Here is a 14,528-nt window from a genome sequence, read left to right on the forward strand (position 1 = left end):
ATGTGAAACAGCTAGCTGGTTAGCGGTGGTGCGCGCTAAATAGCGTTTCAATCGGTGACGTCACTTGCTCTGAGACCTTGAAGTAGTGGTTCCCCTTGCTCTGCAAGGGCCGCAGCTTTTGTGGAGCGATGGGTAACGATGCTTCGTGGGTGACTGTTGTTGATGTGTGCAGAGGGTCCCTGGTTCGCGCCCGGGTATGGGCGAGGGGACGGTCTAAAGTTATACTGTTACACTCAGTTTGGCCGGGTGGCCAGCTCTAGAAAGAGTCTTGGTGGTTCCAAACTTCTTCCATTTAAGAATGATGGAGGCCACTGTGTTCTTGGGCACCTTCAATGCTGCAGAATTGTTTTGGTACCCTTCCCCAGATCTGTGTCTCGACACAATCCTGTCTCAGAGCTCTACAGACAATTCCTTCGACCTCATGGCTTGATTTTTGCTCTGACATGCACTGTCAACTGTGGGACCTTATATAGACAGGTGTGTGCCTTTCCAAATCATGTTCAATCAATTGAACGTACCACAGGTAGAGTCCAATCAAGTTGTAGAAACATCTCAAAGATGATTAATGGAAACAGGATGCACCTGAGTTCAATTTCGAGTCTCATACCAAAGGGTTTGAATACTTATGTAAATAAGGTATTTCTGTTTTAATTTTTTATACATTTGCAAAAATAGCTAATAACCCGTTTTCGCTTTGTCATTATGGGGTATTGTAGATTGATGAGGAACGTTTTTTACTGAATCCATTTTAGAATAAGGCTGTAACGTAACAAAATGTGGGAAAAGTAAAGGGGTCTGAATACTTTCCAGATGCTCTGTATAAACATTATTACATTGACTGAACTGTGGGCCTACTGAAACCATTATCACATGTGTTGATATCAAATAAAAATAGCATTCATTATATTTATTGTATGTGGACATTGTCATTTGTTACATTTCTCATCTGCTGAGTTGAAATGTCTGACATTGCACTATATTTCAAAAGTATCTTTTCTCTGTTGTCACAACATACTGTATCTCAAATCCTGTAGTTAACTTGAAATTGCCACATCCTGCAGGAATATCAAAATCCTGCAGGTTTAGGTCCTGCAGGATTCCTGCAGCAATCTACTTGGTCCTGCAGGTATTGCCATATCCTGTACAAATATCAAAATCCTAAAGGTTTCAGTCCTGCATTAATTCTGCAGGAATCTACTTGGTCCTGCAGGAATTGCCATATATTGCTAGAATATCAAAATCCTGCAGGGATCCTGCAGCAATCTACTTGGTCCTGCAGGTATTGCCATATCCTGCAGGAATATCAAAATCCTGCAGGGTGTGGTCCCGTAGTATTCCTGCAGAAAGTGTCATGTTTGAGCAGGATTTTCAACATACTCCTACAGGAGTCCTGCTGGAGCATAAGGAACATGTCCTGCAGGACACCTGCACAATTCCTTCAAAAAGGTTGAATTCCTGCAGGGAAGCATTTCTTTGGACCTTTTTCTTATATTTTTAACCACAGATCATGAAACATACTGTTTTCACATACAGTGCCTTCAGAAAGTATTCATACCCCTTTACTTATTCCACCATTTGTTGTGTTACAGCCGGAATTCAAAATGGATTAACTATATGTTCTTTCTCACTCACAATAGCCCATAATGACAAAGTGAAAACATGTTTTCAGAAATGTAAGCAAATGTATTGAAAATGAAATACAGAAATATCTTATATACATAAGTCTTCAACCCCTGAGTCAATCGCTACTTTGTAGAATAAACTTTGGCAGTGTGTCACGCCCTAACCTTAGAGAGCTGTTTTATTTCTCTATTTGGTTAGGTCAGGGTGGGATTTGGGGTGGGCATTCTTTGTTGGGTATTTCTATGTTGGTCTGATATGGTGCCCAATCAGAGACAGCTGTTTATCGTTGTCTCTGATTGGGGATCATATTTAGGCAGCCCTTTTTCCCACTTTCTGGTGTGGGATCTTGTCTACATTTAGTTGCCTGAGTACACAACAGTAGCGTCACGTTTGGTTGGTTGTTTGTTGTTTTTGTTCAGTGAGTTTCGGTTTATTAAAGTTATGTGGAACTCTACTCACGCTGCGCCTTGGTCTCATCATTACAACGAGCGTGACAGAAGATCCCACCAAAAATGGACCAAGTAGCGTGCCCAGGAGGAGGAAGTATCCTGGACTTGGTAAAAGATCCTGGATGGGAAGGGATCCTGGACTTGGGAGGAAATCCTGGCAGGACAGGATTGCCTTCCTTGGCGGGGGTCGCCTAGGAGCATGAGAGGACAGCAACGATGTCGGGGAGGAAGGCCACAGAAATTCCAATTCAAAAAAATTGGGGGCACATGGAGCAGTCGGCGGAGCCGAGGAGTGAAACAGAGCCAGTAAGGGAGTCGAGTGAGGAGCTCGACGCAAGATTCCAGAGAGAGGTGCTGGCGTTGAGAGCGCTGCAGAGCAGGCGTGCTGAGGTGCGTGTCATTAGGTGGCACCGGTCCCACGCATCAGGTCTCCAGTGCGCCTTCACAGCCCAGTGCGTCATGTGCTAGCTTCTTACACTTGCCGGGCTGGAGTGAGCATCCAGTCAGGAAGGGTTGTGCCAGCTCTGCGCTCTAGACCTACAGTGCGCCTCCACAGTCCAGTGCATCCTATGTCTCCTCTCCGCACTCGCCCTGAGGTGCGTGTCATCAGCCTGGTGCCACCTGTAGCGGTCCCACGCATCAGGTCTCCAGTGCGCCTCCACAGTCCAGTATGTCCTGTGCCTCCTCCCCGCACTCGCCCTGAGGTGCGTGTCATCAGCTCGCTGCCACCTGTACCGGTCCCACACATCAGGCCTCCAGTGCGCTCCACAGTTTAGGCAGCCCTTTTTCCCACTTTCTTGTGTGGGATCTTGTCTACATTTAGTTGTCTGAGTGCACAACAGTATCATCACGTTTCGTTTGGTTGTTGGTTGTTCAGTGAGTTTCGGTTTATTAAAATAATGTGGAACTCTACTCACGCTGCGCCTTGGTCTCATCATTACGACGAGCGTGACAGTGATTACAGCTGTGAGTCTTTCCGGTCTCTGAGCTTTCCACACTTGGATTGTACAACACTTGCCCATTATTATTTTTTATTCTTCAAGTTCTATCAAATTGGTTGTTGAGAATGGTTAGGTCTTGCCATAGATTTTCAAGTAAATTTAAGTAACTCGGCCACTCAGGAACATTCACTGTCTTCTTGGTAAGCAAATCCAGTGTTTAGTTGGCCTTGTGTTTTAGGTTATTGTCCTGCTGAAAGGTGAATTCATCTCCCAGTGTCTGGTGGAAGCAGAATGAACCAGGTTTTCCTCTAGCATTTTTGCCTGTGCTTAGCTCCATTACGTTTATTTTTTATCCTGAAAAACTCCCCAGGATACCCATAACATGATGCAGCCACCACTGTGCTTGAAAATATGGAGAGTGGTACTCAGTAATGTGTTGTATTGGATTTGCCCCAAACATAACACTTTATATTCAGGACAAAATGTTAATGGCTTTGCCACATTTTTTCCATTATTGCTTTAGTGCCTTGTTGCAGACAGGATGTATGTTTTGGAATATTTTATATTCTCTACAGGCTTCCTTCTTTTCACTCTGTCAATTAGGTTAGTATTGTGGATTAACTACAATGTTGTTGATCCCTCCTCACTTTTCTTCTAGCACAGCCATTAAACTTTAACTGTTTTAAAGTCACCATTGGCCTCATGGTTTAATCCCTGAGTGGTTTCCTTCCTCTCCGGCAACCGAGTTAGGAAGGACGCCTTTATCTTTGTAGTGACTGGGTGTATTGATACACCATCCAAAGTGTAATGAATTACTTCACCATGCTCAAAGGGATATTCAATGTCCACCAATAGGTGGCCTTCTTTGCAAGGCAATGGAAAACCTCCCAGGTCTTTGTGGTTGAATCTGTTTGAAATCCACTGCTTGACTGGGGGACCATACAGATAATTGTATGTGAGGAGTACAGAGATGCAACTTATCATGTGACTTGTTAAGCACATTTTTACTACTGAAATCAATTAGGCTTGCCATAACAAAGGGGTTGAATACTTGCCGACTCAAGACATTTCAGCTTTTCATTTTTGTAAACATTTCCATAAACCTAATTCTACTTTTACGTTATGGGGTATTGTGTGTAGGCCAGTGACAAAAAAACTAATCTATTTTTTAATCAATTTAAAGTGTTGCCTGTAACACAACAATGTGGGAAAAGTCAAAGGGTTTCTGGAGGGACTGTACAGTATGTAGACACTGGGTTGGTGCTGGAGATAAGAGGATGAAAAGTGGTAGAATTGCCTGATCATCCTTTGTCCAGTGTTAAAAACTCAGAGGACATTGATTAAGTTCTTTGCTGTTTCGTCTCTCTCATACAGGGTTATGAAAGAGAGTCGAAACTTGTCCCCAGAAACTTTCACATTGTAGCATCTCTATCTCAAATGAGAAGATAAGTGCAAAATAGAACTGTGTATGTTGTTACAGAAGCTCTAGTCCATTCCCTGTCTTTATATGAAATGGTCCAAAGGTCGACAATCTGTCCAGGTGGACAGTGTGCAGGGTGTTGAGCTTGGTTGGGTTCTCTCACAACAGTGTTTTGAGCCCGGCTGGACTCTTTCCCAGTCTGTTGTGTTGTTTGTCTGGGTACTCTCCTCTTCTTAACCTTCGGCCCTTTTCTAACTGGTCAGTAAACACTGGACGGTCGACATGTACATGTGGGCCTCACCTGTAGTGCATAAGTCCTATGTCAATGTTTGAGGAGATTCTATCACTTTTGGACCATGGATTCATTTAATCATTTGTTTTATTTGAGTCCGTTTGTTTGGAGTTTGGGAGCAAGATAAGTGCCTCTTGTGGTGGTCTATTGACGTTTTAGTTGAGGCTTGTTTGGAACACACTGCTTGCTACACTCTATGAATATATATACAGTGGGGCAAAAAAGTATTTAGTCAGCCACCAATTGTGCAAGTTCTCCCACTTAAAAAGATGACAGGCCTGTAATTTTCATCATAGGTACACTTCAACTATGACAGACACTGAGAAAAAAAAAATCCTGAAAATCACATTGTATGATTTTTTTTTAATGAATTTATTTGCAAATTATGGTGGAAAATAAGTATTTGGTCAATAACAAAAGTTTATCTCAATACTTTGTCATTGCCAACAAAGGGTATATAAGAGGTCAAACATTTTCTGTAAGTGTTCACAAGGTTTTCACACACTGTTGCTGGTATTTTGGCCCATTCCTCCATGCAGATCTCCTCTAGAGCAGTGATGTTTTGGGGCTGTTGCTGGGCAACATGGACTTTCAACTCCCTCCAAAGATTGTGGGGTTGGCTAGGCCACTCCAGGACCTTGAAATGCTTCTTACGAAGCCACTCCTTCGTTGCCCGGGCAGTGTGTTTGGGATCATTGTCATGCCGAAAGACCCAGCCACGTTTCATCTTCAATGCCCTTGCTGATGGAAGGAGGTTTTCACTCAAAATCTCACGATACATGGCCCCATTCATTCTTTTCTTTACACGGATCAGTCGTCCTGGTCCCTTTGCAGAAAAACAGCCCCAAAGCATGATGTTTTCACCCCCATGCTTCACAGTAGTAGGTATGGTGTTCTTTGGATGCAACTCAGCATTCTTTGTCCTCCAAACACGACGAGTTGAGTTGAGATCTTGCGTGGAGCCCCAGATCCAGGGAGATTATCAGTGGTCTTGTATGTCTTCCATTTCCTAATAATTGCTCCCACAGTTGATTTCTTCAAACCAAGCTGCTTACCTATTGCAGATTGTCTTCCCAGCCTTGTGCAGGTCTACACTTTTGTTTCTGGTGTCCTTTGACAGCTCTTTGGTCTTGGCCATAGTGGAGTTTGGAGTGTGACTGTTTGAGGTTGTGGACAGGTGTCTTTTATACTGATAACAAGTTCAAACAGGTGCCATTAATACAGGTAACGAGTGGAGGACAGAGGAGCCTCCTAAAGAAGAAGTTACAGGTCTGTGAGAGCCAGAAATCTTGCTTGTTTGTAGATGACCAAATACTTATTTTCCACCATAATTTGCAAATAAATTCATTAAAAATCATACAATGTATTTTTCAGGATTTTTTTTCTCATTTTGTCTGTCATAGTTGAAGTGTACCTATGATAACTACAGGCCTCTCATCTTTTTAAGTGGGAGAACTTGCACAATTGGTGGCTGACTAAATTATTTTTTGCCCCACTGTGTGTGTGTGTGTGTGTGTGTGTGTATATATATATATCTCAGTAAGTCAAAGGAACTTTGTCATTCTGTGGTTCCTGATACAGTCATCTGGGAAGACGATGTGGGTGTCGATGAAAGCAGCCCTCCGCACGTCTTTGATTCAGAGCGGTTGGGTTAAATGCGGAAGACACATTCAGTAGAATGCATTCAGTTGTACAACGGTAATTTGACTGTATCAAGTCAATATTTTATTTTAAGAAACTACAAAATAATATTATTTTCCTAATTTGTAATTTTTCTTGTTCTTACCAATGATATTTTAACTTCCAGGTTTTCTGAATTTCAGTCTATGCCCTATGCTCCAAAAAATAGAAATCCATAGAAGTAGGGGGGAAAAGCAACAGGAGTCTATCAACCATATATTCAACAAGTTATGGAGTGTAACCCTTTTTTTTTCTCCAATGGAATTACTCTTCATTCCAAGGTGAAAGAATGTGGATATGGAATAACTTTTACAGTGGAATAGACTCTAGTGTCCACAGATATGTGGTTGTGTGACTGTTCAATGATGTTTTCCATGAAATGTCATAAAATGATGCGGCTAAAAAGCATAAAGCACAAAAGTTACAGAATTGTTTTTACTGGATACTTAACCGGTCAAGTGTTTCCATCTAGTGGCGAAAATAAGAGTCCAAACGTGCATGAGTTAGTATTTTTATGAATCCCATTGTCCCTCATCCATATCCTGCATTCATTCTTTACTGTGCTGTAAAATACTTATGACTATCAATTATCATTGTCAAATGACTCGTAGGTCTACTATTAGACATAACCCCAGGATTTGTACAGACCTCCATAAACGTACTATCAAGATATCATCTTCATTGAATGTAATATTTTACAGACAGAAATTATTATTTAAATGACTATTTCAAGCCTCTGAGGGATAAAGATGAATATGTCTTGTTATCATTTTTTTCATTTTTTTATTTATTATTATTATTAATTTTATATATATATATATTTTTTAAACTTACTATATTGTATTTACTTCGTCACCATGGACTTTTTTTCCTTTACCTCCCTTATCTCACCTCATTTTCTCACATTGTATATAGATTAATTTTTCTACTGTATTATTGACTGTATGTTTGTTTTACACCATGTGTAACTCTCTGTTGTTGGACGTGTCGAACTGCTTTGCTTTATCTTGGCCAGGTCGCAATTGTAAATGAGAACTTGTTCTCAACTTGCCTACCTGGTTCAATAAAGGTGAAATAAAATAAATAAATACAATTGACATGGAGGCCCAGACAGACAGCCATTCGGAAAGGAAGAGACAGACAGGTTCACATATGTTTACATACGTATAAGGACACGTTACCTAGTAGTCAGTAGGGTCCTGTCAATGGAAATAGCATGTTTCACCTGATGTACACCTTCATATATGCATAATGTACACCACCTCTATGTCAATACCAGCATATAGGCTAATGCATATGGGAACACTCCATGTGCTCTATGTATCAGTGAGTGACTCAGTGTGAGTTGAACTGCCGTCATGAAGTCATACAATATTGGCAGCACAGATGACATGATGTGATTTTAGACATTTACTTTGTTATCACAAAGTTGATAATCCCATTTCACAATACCTGGAGTTACCTCTTTGATGGTTCTGGGATATCTTTATTAATAAACCGGTTTAAAGATGTTTCTTTGTTCAGATAAAAAATAAAGCATTAAGATTAGCCCTTTGGTTCTGTAAATTCAAATTAAATAAACCATTGATACAATGATGAGCATTGTGTGCCAGTAATACTAGTAAAGACAGTGTTGGGCACTGATTCCAGTCCATACAGTCAATTGGACATTGAACTTGAATGCTTCAATTACTTAGAATGTAAATCTGTCATGTGCATTTTCAGTCTGATCAGCAACTGTAAACCATTGATAGATCTCATCCACCTGTTGATACTGTATACTAATTTACAGCTCAAACCCCTTAGGACACATACAATTCGATTTTTTTATTTAATTTAACCAAATTCTTATTTACAATGACGGCCTACCACAGCCAAACCCTAACCTGGACGATGCTGGGCCAATTGTGTGCCCCCCTTTGGGACTCCCAATCATGTCCGGTTGTGATACAGCCTGGAATCAAACCAGGGTCTGTAGTGACGCCTCTAGCACTGAGATGCATTGCCTTAGCCCGCTGCGCCACTCGGGAGGAATAGACATAGACTTGGCCTATTTGTACAGTATTTAGCCAGGGGTGTTGGAAACGGGACTACAAAACTCAGGCAGGGAGGGCCAAAGAGGTCCCCACTATAGTCCACTATCCCCCCTCCAACATTCCATCCAGGTGATTGGATCATCCCTCTAGCACTTTCATCAACACCCTGTCCACACCCCAACAAAATACAAAAGTGGGTGAGGTGATCAGGACATACCAAAGCCTTTTGTCCTTCCTGTTGTCTCTGTCATTCATACAGTATGTGACAAACCCACACCCACTACCATATCAGCCCCCTCCCCAACATCGTACCTGACCCCCTCCCCTGTCCTCCGCACCCCGACCCCACTCCCCCCAGGCCACTGCCTGGGGCAGCATTATCTGTGAATCTGGGGACTGTTTGGATAAGCAGGCAAGCAAGCGGAATCTCACTACTGGGTCTACTGTTGGGATAGTTTGGTAGGGGTCTTTATGAAAACTGACATGGAGGTGCCAAAATACATTACATTCAACTAGCTTCATTCACACCAGGGCTTGGTTTACATTGACAACAGAACCTAAATCCTGACACACACAACTGACTGAATATGTACTCACTGGTTGCACTTGGGGATCCCATCTTCTGCAATAGTTGAGAAATAAATTATAATTTGAAGATTGAAAATATGAGTGATAAGACTGCAACTCTTTCTTTCCCCTCCTTGCCTCTTTTGACCTCACCCTTCCCCAGACCCCTCCCACTCACAAGGCAGGCAATACGCTTGACCTCATCTTTCCTAGAGGCTGTTCTCCTACTAATCTCACTGCAACCCTCTCCAGGTCTCTGATCACTACTTTGTCCCCCCCCATCTCTTCCCCTGTATCCACTTCTAAAGCCACTTTCTATCACTCTAAATTTCAAGCTTTTGCACCAACGGTCCACCTTCTCCTCCCTCTTTAATCCTCCACCCCCTCCCTCTCCTTGGACGACTGTCAGCCACCTTAAAAAGAAGGTTGGAAGGTTGACGACATCTGCTCCTCATTCACTCTGCCTATTGAGTCCATCCCACTCACACTGAACTACCCTACGCTTTGACCTCTTTCTCACCTCTCTCTCCAGATGAAATCCTGCAACTAGTGAGGTCTGGCTGCCCGACAACCTGCCCGCTCGACCCCACCCCCCCTCCCTTCTCCAGACCATCTCTGAAGACCTTCTCCCATTCTTCACTACCCTCATCAACTCATCCCTGACCACTGACTGCGTCCCCTTCTGACTTCAAAATGGCCCGAGCCGCTCTCCTCCTCAAGAAACCAACATTTGACTCCTCTGTCGTCAAAAACTACAGACCAGTACCCCTGCTTTCTTGTGCTGTCTCTGACCAACTCTCTCGCTATCTCTCTCAGAACATTCTTCTTGACCCTAACCAGTCAGGCTTCAAGACGGGTCACTCAACCGCAACCACTCTTCTCTATGTGACGGAGGCTCTCTGCATTGCCCGCTCCAAGACCTCTCCATCACGGTTGCCAACTCCACAGTGACCCCTCCCTAAGTGCAAAGAACCTTGGCGTGACCCTGAACAACATCCTGTAGTTCTCTGCAAACATCAAAGCAGTAACTCGCTCCTGCAGGTTCATGCTCTACAACATCCGTAGAGTATGACACTACCTCCCCGCTTGTGCCATCAAACCCCTGCAACTTATCCAGAACGCTGCAGCCCGCCTGGCGTTAAACCTTGCCAAGTTCTTCCATGTCACCATGCTCCTCAGGACACTCCACTGGCTTACAGTCAAAGCTCACATCCACTACAAGAACATGGTACTTGCTCCCGAGTGGCGCAGTGGTCTAAGGCACTGCATCTCAGTACTAGAGGCGCCACTACAGACCCTGGTTGAATTCCAGGCTGTATCACAACCGGCCGTGATTGGTAGTCCCATAGGGTGGCACACAATTAGCCCAGTCGTCCGGGTTAGGGTTTGGTCGAGGTAGGCCTTCATTGTAAATATGAATATGTTCTTAACTGACTTGCCTAGTTAAATAAAGGTTAAATAAAATTAAAAAATAAAATACGGAGCAGCAAGAGGAACTGCCCCTCCTTACCTTCAGGCTATATTCAAACCCTACACCTCAACACCCTTAGTTGCGCTGACTTTGCTGATAGAGGCTAAATGTACTTACTATGACTGTAATATGTGGTTGTCCCACCTAGCTATCTGAAGATGAATGCACTCTCTGGATAAGAGCGTCTGCTAAATGACTAAAATATGAAAGTAAAAGAAAACATTCACTGAAAAGCATTCTAACATCAGTAATGCACCAAATGCATGAACCTGCCCCTTGCACAACGCATCCCCGGGGGCAAACTACAGTTGAAGTCAGAAGTTTACATACACTTAGGTTGGAGTCATTAAAACTCGTTTTTCAACCACTCCACAAATGATCTTGTTAACAAACTATAGTTTTGGCAAGTCGGTTAGGACATCTACTTTGTGCATGACACAAGTCATTTTTCCAACAATTGTTTACAGACAGAGTACTCCTCTTATAATTCACTGTATTACAATTCCAGTGGGTCAGAAGTTTACATACACTAAGTTGACTTTGCCTTGAAACAGCTTGGAAAATTCCAGAAAATGATGTCATGGCTTTAGAAGCTTCTGATAGGCTAATTGACATAATTTGAGGCAATTGGAGGTGTATCTGTGGATGTATTTCAAGGCCTACCTTCAAACAGTGCCTCTTTGCTTGACATCATTGGAAAATCAAAAGAAATCAGCCAAGACCTGAGAAAAAAATGGTAGACCTCCACAAGTCTGGTTCATCATTGGGAGCAATTTCCAAACGCCTGAAGGTATCCTGTTCATCTGTACAAACAATAGTACGCTAGTATAAACACCCTAGGACCTCGCAGCCATCATACTGCTCAGGAAGGAGACACATTCTGTCTCCTAGAGATTAACGTACTTTGTTGCGAAAAGTGCAAATCAATCCCAGAACAACAGCAAATGACCTTGTGAAGATGCTGGAGGAAACAGGTACAAAAGTACAGTGAGGGAAAAAAGTATTTGATCCCCTGCTGATTTTGTACATTTGCCCACTGACAAAGAAATTATCAGTCTATAATTTTAATGGTAGGTTTATTTGAACAGTGAGAGACAGAATAACAACAACAAAAAATCCAGAAAAACGCATGTAAAAAATGTTATAAATTGATTTGCGTTTACAATGAGGGAAATAAGTATTTGACCCCCTCTAAATCAGAAAGATTTCTGGCACCCAGGTGTCTTTAATACAGGTAACGAGCTGAGATCATGAGCACACTCTTAAGGGGAGTGCTCCTAATCTCAGTTTGTTACCTGTATAAAAGACACCTGTCCACAGAAGTAATCAATCAATCAGATTCCAAACTCTCCACCATGGCCAAGACCAAAGAGCTCTCCAACGATGTCAGGGACAAGATTGTAAAACTACACAAGGCTGGAATGGGCTACAAGACCATCGCCAAGCAGTTTGGTGAGAAGGTGACAACAGTTGGTGCGATTATTTGCAAATGGAATACTTATTTTCCACCATAATTTGCAAATAAATTCATTAAAAATCCTACAATGTGATTTTCTGATTTTTGTCCCCCTCATTTTGCCTGTCATAGTTGAAGTGTACCTATGATGAAAATTACAGGCCTCTCTCATCTTTTTAAGTGGGAGAACTTGCACAATTGGTGGCTGACTAAATACTTTTTTGCCCCCTGTACATGCCCGTCTGAAGTTTGCCAATGAACATCTGAATGATTCAGAGGACAACTGGGTGAAAGTGTTGTGGTCAGATGAGACCAAAATGGAGCTCTTTGGCATCAATTCAACTCGCCGTGTTTGGAGGAGGAGGAATGCTGCCCATGACCCCAAGAATACCATCCCCACCGTCAAACATGGAGGTGGAAACATTATGCTTTTGGTGTGTTTTTCTGATAAGGGGACATGACAACTTCACCGCATCAAAGGGTCGATGGACGGGGCCATGTACCGTCAAATCTTGGGTGAGAACCTCCTTCCCTCAGCCAAGGCATTGAAAATGGGTCGTGGATGGGTATTCCAGCATGACAATGACCCAAAACACACGGCCAAGGCAACAAAGGAGTGGCTCAAGAAGAAGCACATTAAGGTCCTGGAGTGGCCTAGCCAGTCTCCAGACCTTAATCCCATAGAAAATCTGTGGAGGGAGCTGAAGGTTTGAGTTGCCAAACGTCAGCCTCAAAACCTTAATGACTTGGAGAAGATCTGCAAAGAGGAGTGGGACAAAATCCCTCCTGATATGTGTGCAAACCTGGTGGCCAACTACAAGAAACGTCTGACCTCTGTGATTGCCAACAAGGGTTTTGCCACCAAGTACTAAGTCATGTTTTGCAGAGGGGTCAAATACTTATTTCCCTCATTAAAATGCAAATCTATTCATAACATTTTTCACATGCGTTTTTCTGGATTTTTTTGTTGTTATTCTGTCTCTCGCTGTTCAAATAAACCTACCATTAAAATCATAGACTGATAATTTCTTTGTCAGTGGGCAAACGTACAAAATCAGCAGGGGATCAAATACTTTTCCCCCCTCACTGTATCTATATCCACAGTAAAAACGAGTCCTATATCGACATAACCTGAAAGGCCGCTCAGCAAGGAAGAAGCCACTGCTCCAAAACTGCCATAAAAAAGCCAGACTATGGGTTGAAACTGGACATGGGGACAAAGATTGTACTTTTTGGAGAAATGTCCTCTGGTCTGATGAAACAAAAATAGAACTGTTTAGCCATAATGACCATCGTTATGTTTGGAGGAAGAAGGGGGATGCTTGCAAGCTGAAGAACACCATCCCAACCGTGAAGCACGGGGGTGGCAGCATCATGTTGCGGGGGTGTATTTGGCATCATGTTGTATATGTATTTGGCTAAGGTGTATGTAAACTTTCGACTTCAACTAAAACTAAATGTCCTTAGTTCAATCAAAAAAATTGTGTATACGTATGTGTAGTTTTATACAGGCAAAGTATGTCTAGGATTTTCACATTGCCTGGAAAGGACCCATCTGCACTGTCTTTGATGATGTGGACAATTGAATAAATTGGGGAAGGGCACAATGTATGGAACGTCAACCTACAGACACACAGTATACTAGGCTAGCACGTGTAGGCTACATCAGAATTGAATATTGAACTGGACAGTAATGATTTAGATTTAGTATGCTGTCGATGGAATATTTGCAATTTATAAAGGGGGTTCTCTACTTTGATAATAATATATATTGGTTTCTGATGAATAAGAGTAGAATCACCGCCGTTGACACTGGATTTAATTGCGCAAGCACTACTGAGCTCATGGAAGCTAGGCTACTCGATGTGATTCATTCTCTGCACATTCTCTGATCCGTGTGACGCTGACGGTGGTCATTCTCTGCACGGTCTCATCTTTGTGATACTGAGAGTTCTCTATCAAATGCACATAAAACATCCATCAATCACATTCCACAACAAGATTACGTGGTTTTAAGCCACATATTTGTTAAAAACTGGTTACAACTGCACAAAGGCTCAGAGATTACATAGGTTATGTAATAACAAGCTAATACAGTACTGTGAAAAACAGTCAGTTCTCGCGATGGGTGTATCTTCCATCTTGCCACGTTCGAGCGCTGACGTAAAACGGTTATGTCTAGATGGGATACAGCTTTTGTCAAATGAATGTCCAAAATATATTTTTTGCATTTTAGCTAACCCTAACCTTAACATAAGTATCCTAAACTGCTACGTTAATTATACTAACATGCTGCGTAAGTTCTTCTAAAAAACTGCCGCACACTAGGAGCTCAGATGCAATCATTTAATAACCTAATAACCAACGTTTCGACAGACAAGCTGTCTTCTTCAGCGTAGTTCTCATAACCTACGAAAAGTCCATTTTGACAAAAGCTGTATCCCTTATAGTTAAAACCACATAAAGGGGGGATAAACAAGGCGGTTCTAGCCTGCGGGGGTATCCCAATGACTGTATCCATACGATTGAATAAGACGACCACCTCTGAAAGCGAATTGGACGAGATTTTCCTTTTCTCCGCCCACCTTGTCTT

This window comes from Oncorhynchus clarkii, chromosome 28 (genome assembly GCF_045791955.1).
Source record: "Oncorhynchus clarkii lewisi isolate Uvic-CL-2024 chromosome 28, UVic_Ocla_1.0, whole genome shotgun sequence".
In the NCBI taxonomy this organism is placed as follows: domain Eukaryota; kingdom Metazoa; phylum Chordata; class Actinopteri; order Salmoniformes; family Salmonidae; genus Oncorhynchus; species Oncorhynchus clarkii.